General features: G+C 38.1%; 1 pseudogene; it reads left to right on the forward strand.

Moving 5' to 3' along the window:
- The first annotated feature begins 1,322 nt into the window (after positions 1 to 1,322).
- On the forward strand, positions 1,323 to 4,928 carry LOC101679576 (annotated as a pseudogene).
- Positions 4,929 to 21,621: the final 16,693 nt, after the last annotated feature.

Consider the following 21,621-nt stretch of genomic DNA (forward strand, 5'->3'; position numbering starts at 1 on the left):
TGATTGCCATTTGTATGTCTTCATTGGAGAAGACATATCTTCTGCCCATTTTTTGATATGATTTTCTGTTTTGTGTGTGTTGAGTTTGAGGAGTTCTGTATAGATCCTGGATATCAACCTTTTGTCTGTACGGTCATTTGAAAATATCTTCTCCCATTCCATGGGTTGCCTCTTTGTTTTGTTGACTGTTTCCTTTGCTGTGCAGAAGCTTTTGATCTTGATGAAGACCCAAAAGTTCGTCTTCGCTTTTGTTTCCTTTGCCTTTGGAGACATATCTTGAAAGAAGTTGCTGTGGCTTATATTGAAGAGGTTACTGCCTATGTTCTCCTCTAGGATTCTGAGGGATTCCTGTCTCACGTTGAGGTCTTTTACCATTTTGAGTTTATCTTTGTGTATGGTGTAAGAGAATTGTCGAGTTTCATTCTTCTGCATATAGCTGTCCAGTTTTCCCAGCACCATTTATTGAAGAGACTGTCATTTTTCCAGTATATTTTTTCCTGTTTTGTTGAAGATTTTTTGACCATAGAGTTGAGGGTCCATATCTGGGCTTTCTACTCTGTTCTACTGGTCTATGTGTCTGTTTTTATGCCAGTACCACGCTGTCTTGGTGATCACAGCTTTGTAGTAAAGCTTGAAATCAAGTAATGACTTTTTTTCTGACTCAATAAGGACATACAAAAATTGTCAAGAATGGATCCTGGTTACAATTATACAGAGAAATCCTTGGAGTCAACCCATATGGTATAATATATAAAGGTAAAATGCCATCAAATATCACTGATCCCAAGAAACCTCAAAAATGAATCTTTCATCTAGCATAAATGAAACATAGTACAATTCCCAGTGAAAGACATACTTCCCCTGACCCCATTAAATAGCCTGTTTCTGGGCCCCTTAGATTCCCAACTTTGATATCTGTGGGCTAATGGCAACAGAAGAGCTCAGTTTCAACTGTCCCATCTATAGAAAGAAGGCTGATCTCTAGAACATGCAATTTGAAAGTATCTGAATTTAGCACCTTTAAGTTATCAGTGGCAAACAGGAAGATCCTGCATCTGGCAGGGGAAAGATTTTCAAAAGTGAAAGGAATTTAATTCCTACAGTCTGAAAAATCTCTAAATAAAAAACTTTGGGAATGGCAAAAAAGTATTTGTGCCTGCTTCATTTGAAAGAATCGGTTTTTGCTTTGTTTTTATGAAAAGATTCATCCTGTAATTAACAAATGTGAAATGGAATTTTAAAACATTTAAATTTCACAAAGTTAAATTAAAATGGTTTAATTTGTTTTTCCAAAGATTAGAGCAGATTTAATTTCTCGGAGATTGTTGCATAATACCTACTGAGGAAAAAAAAATTATCGAGGTTTAACATCCATCTCAAGCATGCAGCTGGATGAATTTCTACATCTTTATATATCCGTGTGGGCACTACTGAGATCAAGATACAGAACATCAACATCACAGAAGACTTCTCATGCCTCAATATGGTCAACTCTTACTACCCCTACCTTGGCCCCAGAGGTAATTTCTGTTTCAACTTTTATGACTATTTGAATTTCATGAAAATGGAAAATTTTGGTATATACTCTTATATCTGGCTTCTTTCACTCTATGTTATTTCTCTGGGATTCACTCATGTTGTCTCATGTAGCTGTGATTCATTTGTTCTCATTATTCTGTATTATAACAGTGCATGAATAGACCACAATTTCATTATCCATCTACTGTTTTTTGGTAGACTTATGCATTCACTTCTCTTAGACATAGCCCCACTAGTAGAATTGCTGAGTCAGTGGATAGGAAGACATTTAGCTTTATGAGATAATGACAACCAACTCTCTAACATGATTGTGCCAATTACACTGCAGCAAGAAAGTTGTTTCACATTCTTAACAATTCTTGGTTCTAATCAGTCTCTCTAATTTTCCTTATTCCTATAAGCAGAGAGTAGTGTCTTACTGAGGTTTTCCTTTGCATCTCCCTAAATGCCACTAATGTGCTTCTTTTCATATGCTTGATGTTATTTGGATTTCCTACTTTGTAAAGTGGCAGTTCATTATTTTACCCATGTTTTATTGGGTACTTTGCCTTTTTTCTTATTGATTTATGGAAGTTCTTTATATATGTTGGACATGGGAACTCTGTGGGTTATATGCATTGTAACTATCTTCTCCTTATCTGTAGATTGCCTCTTCACTCTTTTATTGATGCTTAATGAAAGCCAATTCATCAATTGCCTTTTCTGTTAATGGCTTTTTTAAATCTTAAAAATCTTTTTAACTTTTAATTTTGAAATAATCATGGATCCATAGGAAATTGCAAAAATAATACAGAGAGGGCTCATGTATCCACTGGTTTCTCACAAAGGTAACATCTTACCAAACTGCAGGGTAATAACAAAACCAAGAAATTGACATTGATTCAAGTCACTGTGTTTATTCAGATCTCATGTCTTATAGGTACTCATTGTGTGCATGTGTGTGTGCATGTGTGTGTGTGTCATTCTAAGCAATTATTTCTGGTGTGTTGATCATGTAACCATACCACAGTTAAGATACAGAGGTGTTCCACCATCACAAAGATCCCTGGACTACCCATTTATTATTTTTTTCAAATATTTTATTTATTTATTTATTTGAGAGAGTGAGAGAGAGAGAACATGAGCAGTGGGGAAAGGGAGAAGAAGACTCTTTGTTGAGCAGGAAGCCCAACATGGGGTTCAATCTCAGGACCCTGGGATCATGACCTGAGCCAAAGGCATACACCTAAACAACTGAGCCACCCAGGCACCCTGGGCTAACTCTTAGAGCCAAATTCACCCTTTACTTTTATTCTCTGGCAATCACTAATCTGTTCTCTATCTGTAAATTGTTATTTCAAGGATATTATATAATGGAATCACATAGTATGTAACCTTTAGAGATTGTCTTTTATCACTCAGCACAATGCCCTTGAGATCACTCAAGTTATTAGATATATCAGTGGTTTGTTCCTTTTGGCTCCAGTACCATAGTGTGTTTAACCATTTGTCAATTTAAGGTCATTTGACTTGTTCCCAAATTTCAGCTTTTACAAATAAATCTGTTATGTATATTCATATACAAGTTTTTGTATGGACATAAGCTTTCATTTCTTTGGAATAAATGCTCATGAGTATGGTTGCTGGGTCATATAGGAAATATGTATTTTGCTTCTTCAGAAACTACCAACTGTTATTCAGAGTAACTGCATCATTCTACATTCTCACCAGCAATGTTTGAGGGACCCAGTTCTCCACATTCTTGCCAGTATTGAGGACTATCCCCCTGATGTGCTGTGTGATACTGTGGTGTGATGTGATGATGAGGCTTTTCCCTCTGGTCCACTAATGTTTTATTTCTTTAGGGATTTATCCCAATTAGTCATTTAAAAACCTAATAGACACAGTCCTGGGGTGTAGAGGTTGGGCACTAGACCTCCATCCTACTCACTGTGAACAGCAGTGGGAAAAAGGTAGGGAGCAGGAAGGGTGCTGAAGCAAGACAGCACAGAGCCACTCCTTCCTCCCCTAGGCCCTGGTTGGAGCCCCTGTGGCTGGGGGTGTGAAGTAGATAGAACTCTCCCCAGGCCCTCCTCCCTCCTCAGATAGCCTTCCTGGGGATTCAACCCAATTTTTCTTGCAGGAGACTGAGGCACATAGAGAGGTGGAAGAAGATGTTGGAGAGGCAGAGAGGTGGCACAAATGAAGTCAGAAGTGAGGTGTGGTGAGGCCCTAGTTTGGAAGCTTCTGTCCACTTACCTCATGTCCACCCATGCCATTTTTCTCAATAAAATGTTAGTTGGTGGACTGGACTTGACCCATGGGCCATCGTTTATCTCCTTGTGTTCTAGATTATTTGATCTTTTACTCTTCATTCTCTCTTTATCCTGTTGTGTTGTGTACCATATGCCTACTTGCTTCTTCTATGTGACTGTTCTGCTTCATATTACTAATTTATCCTTTTATCTAATGAAGATACTGATTATGCACTGTCCATGTCAGTAACTCTACTTCATATATGTGATACTTAGTTTTTGTCTTTGGAGCTATGACACAATATAATGTTTAAAAACTTTGATGCTAGAACCTGTCTGCCTGAGTTCAGCTACTAGCTCTCTACCAGTTGATCAGTTAGAACTCTAAGACTTTTGAGTAACCATGGGAAGGGATAAAGTTCCTCCAGAATGAATGATATTGGTTTGTCACAAGTATAGTGAATGGGAGCTTGGGGCCATACGGAATGTGTTTCATAAAAATAAAATAATGGGTTCTCTCTTTCCGGACCTGGCTAAGCTGGAGTTGCCATCATGGGAGTCGACGTCCGCCACAACAAGGACCAAAGGTTCGGCGCAAGGAGTCCAAGAGCCAGGACATCTACCTGAGGCTATTGGTCAAGTTGTACAGGTTTCTGGCCAGACGAACTAAATCTACCTTTAACCAAGTCGTGTTGAAGAGGTTGTTCATGAGTCGCACCAACCGGCCACCACTGTCCCTCTCCCAGATGATCCAGAAGATGAAACTGCCCAGCTGGGAAAACAAAACTACTGTGGTTGTAGGGACCATAAAAGACGACGTGGGGTCCAGGAGGTGCCCAAACTGAAGGTGTGCGCGCTGAGTGTGAGCAGCCATGCCCGGAACCGCATCATCAAAGCTAGAGGCAAGATGCTCACCTTTGCTCACCTTTGGCCCTGGACTCCCCTAAGGGCCGTGGCACCGTCTTGCTCTCTGGGCCACGCAAGGGCCAAGAGGTGTACAGGCATTTTGGCAAGGCTCCCGGAACCCCCATAGCCACACCAAACCCTACGTGAGATCAAAGGGCGGGAAGTTCGATCACGCCAGAGGCCGGAGGGCCAGGCGAGGCTACAAAAACTAACCCCAGATCCTGCGTTGTTTTAATTAAAGATTTTGAATTCTGGAAAATAAAATAAAATAAAATAATGTATTGTACTTGCATTGTGCTCTGTGGAACCAATTTAAGACCATGACATCTACATCTAGTAACCATAATTATGATGTGCCATGTTGGAAAAGCTGAAGTGAACAGTCTTAAATGTAAATCCAGTAGCATTCTACCTTAGTAAAAAGATGAAGTATAAACTTCCTAAAAAGAATATTAAAAGAGCCTTAAAAATGTCCATACCCTTTTCCCCAGTAATTTCATACTACAAACCTTAAAAAAAAAAAAAAGGTATATTTATTTATTCTAGAGAGCAAGAGAGCAGGGGAAGGGTCATAGGGAGAGGGAAAGAATCTCAAGCAGACTGCCTGCTGAGCACAGAGCCTGATGTGGGGATTGATCTCATCACCCCTTAGATCATGACCTGAGTTGAAATCAAGAGTCAGAGACTTAACTGAGCCACACAGGTGACCCTAGAAGCTCTTTAAGCAAATAGTGAGCATGTAAATACAGAGACAAAAAACACATGCCAAGGGTGGTAGAGCAGGGACATAGAAGGAACTTGACCATCTGATGGAAAAATTGAGCAGCTGTATCCACCCCAGACCCCATATCTCCTAACTTATTGTCAGAGAGCTCAAGGTAGTCATAACTTATATAAACCCAAACTTCCAAATACCAAAATATGATAAATAATATTATAGTCCATTTATTAAGCTTAAGATTTTTATAAAATGCATGGCATAGCTTATCAAATGTTTTATGGGGGGAAGTGAAAGGCACAATTTTACATGCCACATGACTAGAACTACAGATAAAAGACATCTCCTACCAATGTTTATGCTTTGAGATCTTATTTCCTATATTTTGAGTTTCCTTTTTTTGATGTTTCATAATTATGAATATACAAAATAAAAACAAATACTTGTTTTAAAATACATTTTCCAGTGAAATATTGAATCTGGTAGAGATGGACCAGAAATCAAACCTATGCCATAAGTGTATATTAAGTAATGAAATAATGGTGCTGCATGGAGAGGAAGTTCAAATTTCCTGAACTCTTTTAAAATCAGTTTTGTTTAAATGTTAGGAAGATAAAAACACCTATTTGACATTCCTAGTTTCCTATTTTTATTCCTAGTCTTAAAATACTTAGTTACATTATTCAAAAGCCCAAAGACTCTAGGCATCCATTAAATGAATGAGATGGAGATTTCCTTTGAGATTCGGTGTCTCTGCAATAAGACTATAAGCTGGCCAAGTTCAGAGTGATTGTATGCACAGTAGAATTACAAGTGTTCGACTTCAGTAGGATTGGGGAAAATGTTAATAATAAATTATTCTCCTGAATTTAAAAGAAGGCAATTACCTATAAATTTGAATAATCACAGAAGACTGAGCATGTTGAGATCATTAACAGTGCTTAGACCATGCAAGTAATGTTACCATTTTTAATTTTTTAAACCATATTTAATTTTTAAAAAATATATAAAGAAAGTTCTCATCTCAGTAATTTTGTGCAATAAGGAGTCTAAAGCTTGTCCCATGAAAAACATTAAGAAATGATGGGAAATATAACATCTTTGTTTTCTTTTCAGAGTGGGGAGTGCAAAGGGAGAGGGAGAGAGAATATTAAGCAGGCTCCACACACTGTGGAGTCTGACGTAGAGCTTGATCTCACAACTCTGAGGTCATGACTTGAGCTGAAATTGAGAGTTGTATGCTTAACCAAATGAGCCATAAAGGCACCCCTTCCCTTTATTGGAGGGAAGGAAAGATATCTTTGAATTGCATTACTAGGCATTTTGGAAATTCTTGGGTGTCAAAAACTAAGAGAAAACTGGATACCAGATATATAGTGCATGTCTTTATTTTTGTGTTCCATAGATGTTTGGTGGTGAGAAGAGTAGTTGGTCCTGCTTAAGGACTTATGTTAAGAATTGGGCTCTAATGGAGAGGTGGGGAAATAAGATAGTCTTTGGCCCCTGAGAAGCAGAACCAAGACGCCAGAATAAAGTAGGATCTTTAGTAGACTGCACCCAAACCAAAAGGCAACCCAGGGGAAAAAAATCAACTTCACTTCATCCCCTCACACCAGCATTGGGTGGGTAGAGGGGTAAAAAAATAATCCCTCAACTGAGACTAAAAACATGGACCTGTCCCTGACCTGGGCTTTAAGCCAAAAAATATTTTAACTAAATAATGCAAGAAATCAATGGTAAATTTACAGTACCACTCTGGGTTGTTGGAAGAAAAGAAATCAAATTACCCTGAAGAATATGTTCTCAACCTGTACTGTAAAGAATTCCCACAAGTAAAGTTCTGTTAATGATTAGCTCACAATCCCAAATTATAAGACACAGGAGGAAAAATTCACCACGGTGAAAGAACTACATATGTGATATATAATATGATAGAAACTATACATTATAAATGTCTAACATAATTAAAGAAAACTTCTGATTTGGACCATGATGGAATAATGGGTGTTAGACTTATATTCTGGTATAAACATCTCTAAAACCAGACAAAATATATGAAGAAATATTTAAGGCTTTGGACCACAGGCAATGCAGATCTGTGATTCTAGAGAAAAAGGAAAAAAACATATGAAGTGAATGCCACTTGCATCCTGGTGTCTGAGGCACCTGAGGGCACTTCTAAAATGGTAGCATAGGGAAGAAAGAACAAGTAGAAATCAGTTATTTCCTTGAACAAAGGAAACATATTGAAAATTAGTGCTTTGGAGGCAACTGGAATTTGTTGAGCAGGAAAGTAGAGAACAGAAAGTTGTACAAAGAAGGAACCTAAGAAATCTATGTGGGAGCCCATTTAAGTCTGGTCAAATACTAAAATATATATAAGCAGAGTAAGACTCCACAAGGTTTGGAAGAGAACAGCTACTGGGCATTAAAGGAACTGACATTTTATTCACTTATTTAAATTTTATTTTATTTTATTTTTCTGTGTTCCAAAATTCATTGTTTATGCACCACACCCAGTGCTCCATGCAATACTATTCACTTTTGAGATGAATGGATTTTGGAGACGACAGAGATTGATGATGTTTGAAATTCCAACCAGCCAGACTGGAATGATCTCATTGTGCACCTGGGAATTCAGCTGACATCCTGTAAAGGCTGCAGAATAAGAGTGGGGATAATCTATACTCATCCAATTAAGACTAAACCCAAGACTTGATAAGACCAAGCTTAGTCTCCAGTAAAGGAACTGCTGGCTAAAATGGAGTTCAACGTTTTTTTTTTAAAAAGCCAATATACATTGAGATACACCTTACACCTGTTATAATGGCAAACATTGACAAGGCATGAAACAATGAATGTTAGAGAAGTTATGGAGAAAGGGGAACCCTCTTATACTGTTGATGGGAATGCAAATTGGTGCAACCACTTTGGAAAACAGTGTGGAGGTTCCTCAAAAAGTTAAAAGTAGAGCTACTATATGACCCAGCAATTGCACTACTGGGTATTTACCCCAAATATACAGATGTAGTGAAAAGAAGGGCCATATGCACCCCAATGTTCATAGCAACAATGTCCACAATAGCCAAAATGTGGAAAGAGTCAAGACTGGAGGAGATTATATGAAGAGAAATAAGTCAAACAGAGAAAGTCAATTATCATATGGCTTCACTTATTTGTGGAACATAAGGAATAACATAGAGGACATTAGGAGAAGGAAGGAAAAATGTAGAGGGAGAAAACGGAGGGGGAGACAAACCATGAGAGACTATGGACACCAGGAAACAAACTGAAGGATTTAGAAGGAAGTGGGATAGGGGGATGGGTTAACCTGGTGATGGGTATTGAGGAGGGCACAGATTACATGGAGCACTGGGTTTGATATGCAAACAATGAATCATGGAACACTACATCAAAAATTAATAATGTACTGTATGGTGACTAACATAACACAATAAAAAAAATTAAAAAGTAAAAAAAAAAAAGCCAACATAATGCGAACTTCCAACAACAGCTACAATGTCCAGAACATACATTTTTGAGCCATACAAAAAGGCAGGAAAATGTGAGTTAGGACTAAGAGGGAGAGAAAGCCAAGAGAAACATATCCATGGAAAATACACATGGTGGAATTAGCTGACAATGACTATAAAAGTTTATATAAATAAATTTAGGGATGTAAAGAAAAAGACAGACTAAGTGAGTGAACAGATGGATAATCTCAGTGAAGAGATGGACACTATTTTCTAAAAGAACTAAAGAGAAATTCAGGAACTAAAAAGTACAATATTTGAAATTCTCTGGATGAGCTGAACACAGAGTGGACACTGGAAAAGAAATGATCAGTGGTCTTGAAAATAGATCAATAGACATGATGCAAATTAAATGGAAAGAAAAAGATATTGCAAAAATAAATATCTCTAGTGACTTGAGGAACAACATCAAGTGGTCTGATTCATGAGTAATTGGAATCCTAGAAGACGAGGAAAGAGATTGTGCCAAAAAACCCAAACAAACAAAAGTTTGGGGAAATGTCTGAAAATTTTCTAGTCTTGATTAAAAAAAAAAAAAAATCAACCCAGAGGTTCAAGAAACTCAACAAATCCAAGCTGATTAGCCACAAGGAAAACTGCATATAGACACATCATACTCAGAGTGATAAAAACAAAGATAAAGAGTAGGTAAAGCAGGCAGGAAAATACATATAGGGAATAATAAGAATGTCTACTTATGTTTTATCAAACACGATGCTACCAGAAGCCAATGTAACAGCATCTTTCATGTGCTGAAGAATAAAGCAGTTAACTTAGAGCTGTATATTTACCATAAGTGTCTTTTTAAAAATGAAAATGAAATATAGACTTTTCATATCAACAAAAGCTGAGGGAATTTACTGTCAGTAGACCTTCACTGAAGGAAGTCATTTGGAACAAAGGGCAAAAATGAAATAATGCCAGAGAGAAATCTGGATTTACAGAAGGGAACAGAGATATCTAGAAATGGTAAATATGTACATAAATCAAGAAGTTTTTTTCTCATTCATAATGTTTAAAACACAAAGAACAATAATAATACATCATAGAATAAAAACTTACATATAAATAAAATAGGTGACTAAATATTTTGTTGCAAGATTCTTAGATATAAAGAATTATATAAAAGCAAAGTATACTGCGAGTAGTTACAGATATGCAAACAGTAGCCATAAGAAAGGCAAAATCTGTATATTAATATTAAAGTACAAGTCAAGACAAGAGGGATCTTTCAGTTCATAGAAATGTATAATGATCCTAAATCATTATGCTTCTATGAATTCAAAATACATGAAGCAAAATCACAGAACTAAAAAAAGAAATAGATAAATCTATAATTATAGTTGGAGATTTTATGACAATCATCTAGTAACTGTTAGAACAGGTGGACAAAAAAGTAATGTGTAGACAGTTGCAATATCATCAAATAATTTAACCAACTATATATTTAGAGAAAAGTTAACCCAATAAGTGAAAAATACAACATCTTTAGAAGTACATAGGGACCATACACCAATATATACCATATGCTGGGCCCCAGAAAAGACTCAATAAATTAGAGGGACTGACATGATATAGTGTATGACCTATATGGAACTAACCACAATGGGACTAAAAGTTCGCCAATAAAATGATCCATGGGAAATATCCAAGTATTAAAAATTAAACAACACACTTCTATATGGCCCACAGATCAAAGAAAAAGTCTAAAAGGAAATTGTGGAAGAGCTGAAGTAATGAAAATTAAAACCTAATAGATCAGCTGAAGAAGTCCTTAGATGGAATCCCAGCTGTAGAAAAAGATGCTATAAAATCAATGAGGTTGTGTTTCATCTTTAAAAAAAATAATAAATAAGAGCAATTAAGCTTTAAAAAAGCAAAAGGAAAGAAATAGTACAGAGCAGAAATCAGTGAAATAGAAGTCAATCACACACCAGAGAAAAGCAAAGAAACCAAGAGTGCGTCATTTGAAAAGATCGGTAAAATCGATGGACCCTATCTTAAAAGCACAAGTACCAATATCAGAAATAAAAAAGAGGATATTACTACAGAACATGTAGATACTAAAAAGTTACTAAGGCCTACTATGAATTACTTTATGCCAAAAGTGGCAACTTAGATGAAAAACACAATTCTTTGGAAGACAGAATTACCAATGGTGACATTAAAAGAAGTTAGAAGTCTGAAGAGCCTTGTGTCTATTAAAGACATTGAAACCAAAAATTTAAAAAGAGCTTCCTGCAAGGAAAACACCAGACCCAGATGGCTTTACCAGTGACTTCTAGCCAACATCTGAGGAAGAAATAATACCAGTATCATACAGCTCTTAAAGAAAATAAAAAAGGAAGGAACACTTCCCAACTCATTTTTGAGGCATCACCCTTAGAACATCAGATAAAGAAGTTTTAGGAAAAGAAAAAGGAAAACCAAGAGGCTAGAGCTAGTAACTGAGCTAAGGGAGTATGATGGCTTTTGTTGTGTCAACTTTTACAGTTATAAACCCCAGTTATTCAAACAAGCACTAATCTAGGTGTTGCTGTAGGGGATTCTGAAGGTGTAATTAAGTTCCCTCATCAGTTGTACTTAAGTAAGTTCCAGCCTGACTTAATCACCTGGAACTCCTTAAAAGCAGGACCGAGGCTGTTGAGGGGGAGCCAGTGAGAGAAAAGGTTCCATCTGTAGCTGACAGCTTGGGCACAAGCTGGAAGCCTACTCATGAACTCCCCTTCCTGTTAGAATCCTGACACACACAGCAAGGGCAGCACTAGAAGTCAGAAAAGTGCACAGAACCCACTTTTGCTACACCTTTCTGGCAGTGTTAACAGAAAAGGATTTTTCAGTGTAATTGTATACAAGCAGTCATATAATCTGAAGGTTTTCCCAAGAGCTTGTTTACTAAATACCAACTTCTGCCCACGAAACTAGAGAAATAAAGTGGCATCACATGTCGGTGGGTTTAAAGAGAAACTAGAACTTTGGGAACTATATGCCAGGGACACAACTGACATTAAAAAATAAATATAGATGCAGTGTTCCAAGACTTGCTGCATCGAAATCTAATGAAGTGTTTGATGGTTACTAACATGACATGATAAAAAATTCATATATGTATACATGTATGTAGATATGTATATATGTTTCTACTGCTGTGTAACAAGCTACCATACAGTTAGTGGTTTCAAATACACCCATTTACTAATACACAGTCTGTCAGTCAGAAGTCTGGTAGGATTCAGGTCCTTGTAAGTGTTGTAGGACTGAACCTTACTGGCTGTCAGTGAGGGGGGCCGCTCTCATTTTGAGAGGCTGCCCACATTCCTTGCCATATGACCCTCTCTATCAACAGAAACCCCCTCCTATTGAGTCCCTGTCATGCTTTGAATCTTCCTGACTTTTTAAACCCCAACCTCTAGACCTAGATTGGAAGGGCTCATGTGAGTAGATCAGGTCCACCTAGGGACTCTTCCCTTCTTGGAGACAACTGTCCTACATAACTTTACCCTAATCACGGAGTGAAACCCATCATGTTCACAGTCCTGGGGTTGTAACAAGCATGAACACCAAGGAGCAGGGAAGCTCTGGCCCATCTTAAAATTCTACCCACCCCGATATCTATGTTGATATGTAGTCTAGATAGATGTAAAGATAGGCGCACAGAGTGTATATTCGATGGCCACTCCAGGCCGGCCAGCCTGTGGTGAGTTAGGTAATGGAACACCGTCATTGCTCTGAGACATGAGTCCTCATGTTTCTGGGACATCCTCACCTACCTGCCACCTCTAATGGTGATGGAATACAATAAAGAAGGATGCATGTGCAGTAATAACATGAGTTGCAAAATAGCATATATATTAGAATTACTATGAGGAGGAAACAGCATTTTTCATTATTGTGTTGTTCTTGTATGGTGGAGGGTGGGCAGAGAAAGAGCAAATGTCTTCAGGTAAACAAATGGGCTTCTACTAGCTTTACCATTCAGGGGCTTCTGCCCCTGGGCAGAAGAAGAATGAATATGGAAAACACAGGTTGCCAGTTGAACCCAGACTCCTTGATCATGTCAAGGCCGTGCGAAGCTGGCTTGCAGAGACAGGGCAGCTGGGCAGACAGACTCAATGAGAAGCATAGGAGTGTGAGTGACTCACTGCTCAGGGCTCCCTTTGCTGAGAGGCTCTGTGTCCTCCTGATTGCTCCCTTCATCTCTGAGTCACTGATTGTGAGTGACAGGTGGAGTGAATATAAAATCCTTCGCTCCTCTCTCCAGCCAGCTGCCCAAACTCCTTTCTCCTCAGGCTGCCAGGCCCCATCCTTGTTGCTAACTGATCTCCCCAGGCCTTAGACAACTTTCCTTCACACTCTGAGCATCAGACTCCATTTTCCTTGCTTTACCAAGCAGGCCGCTATGTCAAAGGCCTGGCGGGAAGAGGGCGAGTGGCGGAGTGAGGCTGGAAGCTTGCCTTCACACTTCAGAGACTTTGGTAAATGAGTTTTTCTTTCCAACGGGGAAAGCACTGGGACTAAGGGGCCATGTTTGTTTGAAGCTTGTAATTCAGACATCCATCTTCCTGGTGAATTTTTGATCTAAATTTTCTCAGAAAACACAGTGCAGCTCTGGCTAGGCCAGAAGCCAAGGTTCCATGACGGAGGCTCTCTGCAGTGGGTGGCTCACTTCTGCTCCTTTCAGGTCCCGAGTGGTCCTTTGTTCTTCTCATTTCATAAGAATATTTTTAAAGCTTGAAAAAGTGTCTCCTTTCTCTTCCCACACGTCAGTGAGGGCTCTGAGGAACGAAATAAATTTTCCTGTGGTTGACATCTAAAATACTTGGAACAAATGTGGGTGGGGGAGCCGAGGAGGCAATCCCAGTACAGTTGGACGGTATGGGCTTTTGTTTTATTTCCCATTCCAGGGTTCTATCACTGACATTCAACCAACACAATCCTGTCCCCATAAACAAATGTAGGTAGGAAATGTAACCCACCACAGGTGATGTGTTTGGTTTGAAAATTTCCTAAAATCTCCACTAATCTTCCCTGCAAGTCTCTGAGGTGTACATAATTTCTCTGAACCTAAGATTGCCTGGTCTGTGACTTATCCCTAATTTTCAGATGAGAAGCAGGCTAGTAGAAGGGCCAGAATGTAATAACTGATAAAAAAAAATCCCATGATATCAGAAGACTTACAACAAATGAAGACAAACATTTCCTAGGGAGTATAAGAAAAAAAATGCAAAGAAGGCTCAATTGTTAAACGCGAACTTGCAAGGATTTCTTTCCATTTGTCCAACATGGAAAAATAACAAAACAAAACAGAATATGTCTCTATTATAGCCAATTTTGAAAACAGTTCAGGAGTTTCCTTAAATGTTACACATATACTTACCATATGACCCAGTCTGCATTCCCACCAACAGTGCAAGAGCACTCCCGTTTCTCCACATCCTCACCAACATCTGTTGTTTCTTGTGTTGTTAATTTTAACCATTCTGACAGGTATGAGATGGAATCTCATTGTGGTCTTGATTTGTTTTTCCCTGATGATGAGTGATGTTGAGCATCTTTTCATGGGTCAGTTAGCCATCTGGATGTCTTCTTTAGAAGATTGTCTATTCATGTCTTCTGCCCATTTCTTAACTGTATTATTCATTTTTTAATTTGGTAAGTTATTATTTGATAAGTTATTATTTGATTACTTGAATTTGAGAAGTTCTTTATAGATTTTGTATACTAATCTTTTATCAGATATGTCATTTGCAAACACTTCTCCCATTCTGTGGGCTGCCTTTTAGCTTTGTTAATTGTTTCCTTCACTGTGCAGAAGCTTTTTTCTGATGGAGTCTCAATAGTTCATTTTTGCTTTTGTTTCTCTTGCCACTGGCAATGTGTCTAATAAGAAGTTGTTACCATCCAGTGTTCTCCTGTTCATCCAGTGTTACCTGCCTGTGTTCTCCTCTAGGATTTTGATGGTTTCCTGTCTCATATATAGGTCATTCATCCATTTTGAATTTAATTTTGTGTGTGGTATAAGACAGTGATCCAGTTTCATTCTTCTGCATGTGGCTGTCCAGTTTTCCCAACACTATTTGTTGAAGAGACTTTTCTCCATTGGACATTGCTTCCTGCATTGTTGAAGATTAGTTGGCCATATAGTTGTGGGTTCATTTCTGGGGTCTCTGTTCTGTTCCATTGATCTATGTGTCTGTTTTTGTCCCAGTACCGTACTGTCTTGATGACTTCAGCTTTGTAATATAGTTTGAAATCTGGAATTATTAAGCCTTCAGTTTTGTTTTTCTTTTTCAGAATTGCTTTAGCTATTCAGGGTCTTTTGTGATTCCATACAAATTTTAGGATTATTTGTTTTAGCTTTGTGAAAAGTGCTGCTGATATTTTGATAGGGATTCTATTTGATGTGTAGATTGCTTTAGATTGTATAGACATTTTAGCAATGTTTGTTTTTCTAATCCATGAGCATGGAACATTTTTCCATTTCTTCTTGTCTTCTTCAATTTCTTTCATAAGTGTTCTATAGTTTACAGAGTACAGATCTTTTACCTCTTTGGTTAGGTTTATTCCTAGGCATCTTATTGTTTTTGTTGCAGTTGCAAATGGGATGGATTCCTTGATTTCTTTTTCTGCTGCTTTGTTATTAGTGTATAGAAATGCAACAGATTTCTGCAGATTGGTTTAATATTCTGCAAATTTGCTGAATTTCAACCCGAGTTCTTGATTGACATACATTTGGCTTGCTACAAATCAAGGCTGTATTGTCCCACCATCTCCCTCTTTTCCCCAGACACAGAGCTGCTGAGGTGAGAGGAACAGTGATGACACATTTGCATTAACATCTGTCCATTTGTCGCCTGATGTAGTCTAGGTGACCTCATTTAAGTAGATGCTATACACTTGTGGCCTACTAATTATCTCCAGTAAAATCTATGTAGCCTTTGCAGCTGCTTCTGGAGTCTCAGGGGGTCTCCACCAGGCCCTTACAAGTTCTCTGCCCATCTGTTACCTTTTCCACCCTTACTTTTGACAGTGAGACTCAGCTGCAGCCCACACATAGAGGTCAGGGCTCCAGCTGGCCTTTACCTGCTCTATAAGCATAGCCAGAACTGGAGAACAATATCTTGAGCATGTTTCTGCCTGGCTCTGCAGGGTGTCACTGAGGCTCGCCACCTAGTTATCCTGGAAGAAGAGTTGGGACAGCAAAGGTAGATGAAGAGCTCCATAGAACTCAAGCCTGAAGCAGAACTTTAAGTACTGGAGTATGCTTTCCTAGGTCAGAGCTAAGAGAGCTCAGACCAGGGTTGGTAGCTGTGGGGAAAGAGGACCTTAATACCCATTCCAAAGCTTTCTCCTGTCTTGATTTTGTATCACCTTTCAAGCTGAAATGGGGGATAGTTTTCATCTTGAGATAGACTCTGCACAGTCTCTTGGAGCACCTTCTGCACTGGCTGGCCTCTTTTTAGGGTGTTTTCCCCACAAGGATAAGATAAGCATGTGATAATCCTTTAGGGAACAGGGTCAGGCTACAACCTCAAACATTTTATTCTTATAATTATTTTTGAAATATTCCATAAATATTTTAAACCAGTAGTCTTCAATAAAAGATACAGTTACCTGAGGAGTATACAACGATTTTCCATGGAGGTAAATGGGCACAGATAGTTTCATGGGAATCAATTTCTATATCCTGAATATGTGAACTATTTCTCAGAACTAGTTTTCTTGGTTCCTCTTTCTAAACTCCCATTTAAAGACCACTCTTATCCCACTTGACAAAATAAAGGTCCACCTCTTACCCATCCAGAAAATTACTATTCTACATGATTCCCCTTGGTGTAAATACCTCTGACACAATTCAGAATAATAGAATTGGGATTGAAAAAGTGATTCTAAAGACAGTAAGAACACAGATCAGGGAGGTAGTATCTGTCGTCTTTAGTGAAGCTTGCTTCAGATTCTCCCTCCCTCTCTCAAACAAACAAACAAACAAATAAAATCTTTTTAAAAATAAAGAACTAACGTTGTTATAGAAAATACTTTCCACTCCTATGTACTTACACATTACTTTGCATTTCCTAGAATTTTTTAATAAATGTACTATTTCCAGCCTGACTTCTTTCAATCAGCAGGATAGCTTTGAAATATGTCCCTGTTGGGGTACCTGGGTGGCTCAGTTGGTTAAGTCTCTGCCTTCAGCTTAGGGTATGATCTCAGGGTCCTGGGATCAAGACCCGCATCGGGCTCTCTGCTCAGCAAGGAGCCTGCTTCTCCCTCTCTCTGCCTGCCTCTCTGCCTACTTGTGATCCCTCTCTGTCAAATAATTGAATAAAATCTTTAAAAAAATGTGTTTATGAAATGAAATTGGACCATTTCCTTACACCACACACAAAAATAGACTCAAAATGGATGAAGGACCTCAATGTGAGAAAGGAATCCATCAAAATCCTTGAGGAGAACACGGGCAGCAACCTCTTTGACCTCTGCTGCAGCAACATCTTCCTAGGAACAACACAAAAGGCAAGGGAAGCAAGGGAAAATGAACTACTGGGATTTCATCAAGATCAAAAGCTTTTGCACAGCAAAGGAAACAGTTAACAAAATCAAAAGACAACTGACAGAATGGGAGAAGATATTTGCAAACGACATATCAGATAAAGGACTAGTGTCCAGAATCTATAAAGAACTTAGCAAACTCAACACCCAAAGAACAAATAATCCAATCAAGAAATGGGCAGAAGACATGAACAGACATTTCTGCAAAGAAGACATCCAGATGGCGAACAGACACATGAAAAAGTGCTCCATATCACTCGGCATCAGGGAAATACAAATCAAAACCACAATGAGATATCACCTCACTCCAGTCAGAATGGCTAAAATCAACAAGTCAGGAAATGACAGATGCTGGCGAGCATGCGGAGAAAGGGGAACCCTCCTACACTGTTGGTGGGAATGCAAGCTGGTGCAGCCACTCTGGAAAACAGCATGGAGGTTCCTCAAAATGTTGAAAATAGAACTGCCCTATGACCCAGCAATTGCACTATTGGGTATTTACCCTAAAGATACAAATGTAGTGATCCAAAGGGACACATGCACCCGAATGTTTATAGCAGCAATGTCCACAATAGCCAAACTATGGAAAGAACCTAGATGTCCATCAACAGATGAATGGATCAAGAAGATGTGGTATGTATACACAATGGAATACTATGCAGCCATCAAAAGAAATGAAATCTTGCCATTTGCAACAACATGGATGGAACTAGAGCGTATCATGCTTAGCGAAATAAGTCCAGCAGAGAAAGACAACTATCATATGATCTCCCTGATATGAGGAAGTGGTGATGCAACATGGAAGCTTAAGTGGGTAGAAGAAGAATAAATGAAACAAGATGGGATTGGGAGGGAGACAAACCATAAGTGACTCTTAATCTCACAAAACAAACTGAGGGTTGCCGGGGGGAGGGGGTTTGGGAGAAGGGGGTGGGATTATGGACATTGGGGAGGGTATGTGCTTTGGTGAGTGCTGTGAAGTGTGTAAACCTGGTGATTCACAGACCTGTACCCCTGGGGATAAAAATATATGTTTATAAAAAATAAAAAATTAAAAAAAAAATGTGTTTATGTTGTTGCATACCTCAATAGTTCACTTCTTTTTTTATTAATGAACAGTATTTAATTCTATGTATATACTACAGTTTACTTATCCACTCTGTGGATACATGTTTATGTTGATTTTGGCTATTACAAACAAAGATGCCACGAACATTTGTGTACAAGTTTTTGTATGGACACATTTTAGTAAGTATGTAACCTGAAACAATAGTTTATTTTCTTACTCTTACATAAATATCTAGAAGTGGGATAAGCAGATCATATGATAGGTTATTTTTAATATTTTAAGAAGCTGAAAAACTATTTTCCAAAGAGGTTGTGCCATTATATAGTTCCACCAGAATTGTATGAGAGTTCCAGTTCTCCCAGACCTATCAACACTCCCTAAGCTAAAGCTAAAGAAGGATTTAGAGGAGATTTAGAGCTTAAATGCTTATATTAGAAAAAGAAAGTTCTAATATCAATCATCTAGTCTTCCAAAATAAGAAACTGGGAGAAGAAGAGCAAATATATCCAGAGCAAGCAGAAAAAAGCAATTTACAAAGAACAGAAATCGGCAAAATTAAAAATAAAAATGCAATAGAAAAGAAATGTGAATGAAACCAAGGCTGGTTCTTAAAAAGCATTAATAAAATTAGTAAATCTTGGAGCACCTGGGTGACTCAGTCCATGAAGCATCTGCCTCTTGGTTTTGATTCAGGTCCTGATCTTAGGATTGTGAGATTGAGTCCCATGTCATCTCTGCACTCAGTGTGGAGTCTACTTGAGGTTTTCTCTCCCTCTCCTTTTGACCCTCCTGCTCATGCTCTCTAATAAATAAATAAATAAATAAATAAATAAACAAATCTTTAAAAAAATTTGCCAGTTCTCTAGCTAGATGTACTAAGAAAAAAAGTAAAATTACAAATTAACAATAGAAGGAATAAAAGAGGGGTCACTGCTACAGATCTGACAAGACACTAAAAAAATACTTAATTCATCTGTGATAAACTTAATAAGATAATGAGGGAACTAAAAATATAAGGGAATATCACAAAGATAATAAGGGAATACTATAAAAACACTATGTACATAAACTTGATGACTTAGAAGAAATGGATCAATTCGTTGAAGTATACAAACTATCAAAATTTATTCAAGAAAAAAAATGCAGGTAACTTGAATGTTGGTGAATTTATTGCAGAAACAGAATTCATACTTGTTATTATTGTTTAAAAGCAATTTAAAAAGACTCCAGGCCCAGAAGGTTTCACTGCCAAATTCTACAAACATCTAAGGAAAAAAATAATTCTAATTCTACACAATCATTTAAGAAAATGGAAGAAAAGGAAACTTCTCAAAAACATTAAGAAAGAAACATGCAGACCAATATCCCTCATGAATATGGATACAACCCCCCCAAATGTTACCAAATAAAATTCAGCTGTGTATAAAAAGGATAATACATCACAACCCAGTGAAGTTTATCATGGAAATGCAAGATAGGTTCAACATTCTAAGAAGAATCAATGCAACTTACCGTGTTAACAGATTCAAGCATAAAGTCATGTGATAATCTTCATAGATGCAGAAAAAGAATTTGAAGCTTCCATCCCAATATACCTAGCAGTGGCCTCAAGTCCATGTACTTCTCAGCAGAAAGACCTTGTCAGCATGTCAACACTTACAAGGCCAGAGGTGGGCTGTGCTTGTTATGGCTCTTTTTTTTTCCCCTTGAGAGAGAGGGAGCATGCATGCATGCAAGAGGGCATAAGCAGGAAGAGCAGCAGAGGGAGAGGGAGAGGTAGGTTGCCCACTGAGCAGAGAGCCTGACACAGCATCAGGACTCTGGGATCATGACCTGACTCAAAGGCAGATGCTTAACTGACTGAACCACCCAGGTATCCCAGCTTGCTTATGTGTTCTGCATGGGTATAAGGATATCACCTGGACAATAATCTTTCCAAATCAAGCTCCTTGAACCCTCTGTGATAGATGGAGAAGTGAGGGAAGGTGAGAAGGTGATGCCATTTCCAACAAAACATTTCTGTCTTTGTCATCAGCGTTGTATAAAGATCTGAGTTTTAGGAGAAATGAACAAGAGAGGAGATTGGAATAGTTCAGGGGCCTTCAAACTTCTTCTGATAATGTTTTAATGGGATTTTATGAGTCTCAATTTGCAGCTTAAATAAAAATCCTTCTGCAGAGAACTTGAACAGTGCCTCTGTAGAATTCTTCTTTTGTTATGAGACACTAGAAGGCAGTGATGAGTCCCAAACATTTTTCTTGGTGAAATGCCTTCTCTTTTCTTCGGGATGTTTTCCCCTGTAGCCTTGAGTCTGTGTAGTATCATTGTGGCCTTTGAGACAAGAGTAGTAAAATGTCTTCTAGCAATACCTGGAGCGAAGCTCTTGGTGGATCTGTTCTAATAATAATAAGGGATTGAAACTAACTGTAGCCAACTTTCCATTCATTTGCTCATTGTTTACCTTAAAATTAGATAAAATTAGATGTTCCCATCATGGCTCACAAGGCTCTTCATCTGTGACTCTGTGCTCTAACTTCCTCTCACTATTTCATAAAGCCTTCCTAAAATTTGCCTTCAGACATGCTGTTCACTCTACGTGAAATTATCTTCCTCTTTTTCTCCACCTGCTTAATCCCTATTCATGTTTCAAGTGTCAACCTAAAAGTATTCCTCAGGGATACCTGCCATGAATACACCCCACAACTAGGAACTGTTCTCTCCTATACTTTCTCCTGGTGCCTACACTACTTTTTTATTGCACTTAGCATGAGTTTCTGTTTTATATCCATTTGTGATCTTGTCTTTGGCATTTCTCCACCAAGCTGTAAATTTCATGCAGGCAGGAGCAATGTTCACTTTATATTTTTTCCAGGAAAATTTAACAGGTTTATTTATAATTGTTATAAAGTTGAGCTTGTTCACTGAAATATTTTGACTTGCATTAATGCTTTATGTCCCCACCTTTATATAGAAAATCCACACACAAATGAAAATGAAAAAACTGCCAATACCTGATTTCTGTCCCCTGTTTTTCCACTTGCAATCATATGCTTTAGGTACCTTTTTAAT

This window comes from Mustela putorius, unplaced genomic scaffold (assembly GCF_011764305.1).
Source record: "Mustela putorius furo isolate JIRA1106 unplaced genomic scaffold, ASM1176430v1.1 tig00003834_pilon_pilon_pilon, whole genome shotgun sequence".
Lineage (NCBI taxonomy): Eukaryota > Metazoa > Chordata > Mammalia > Carnivora > Mustelidae > Mustela > Mustela putorius.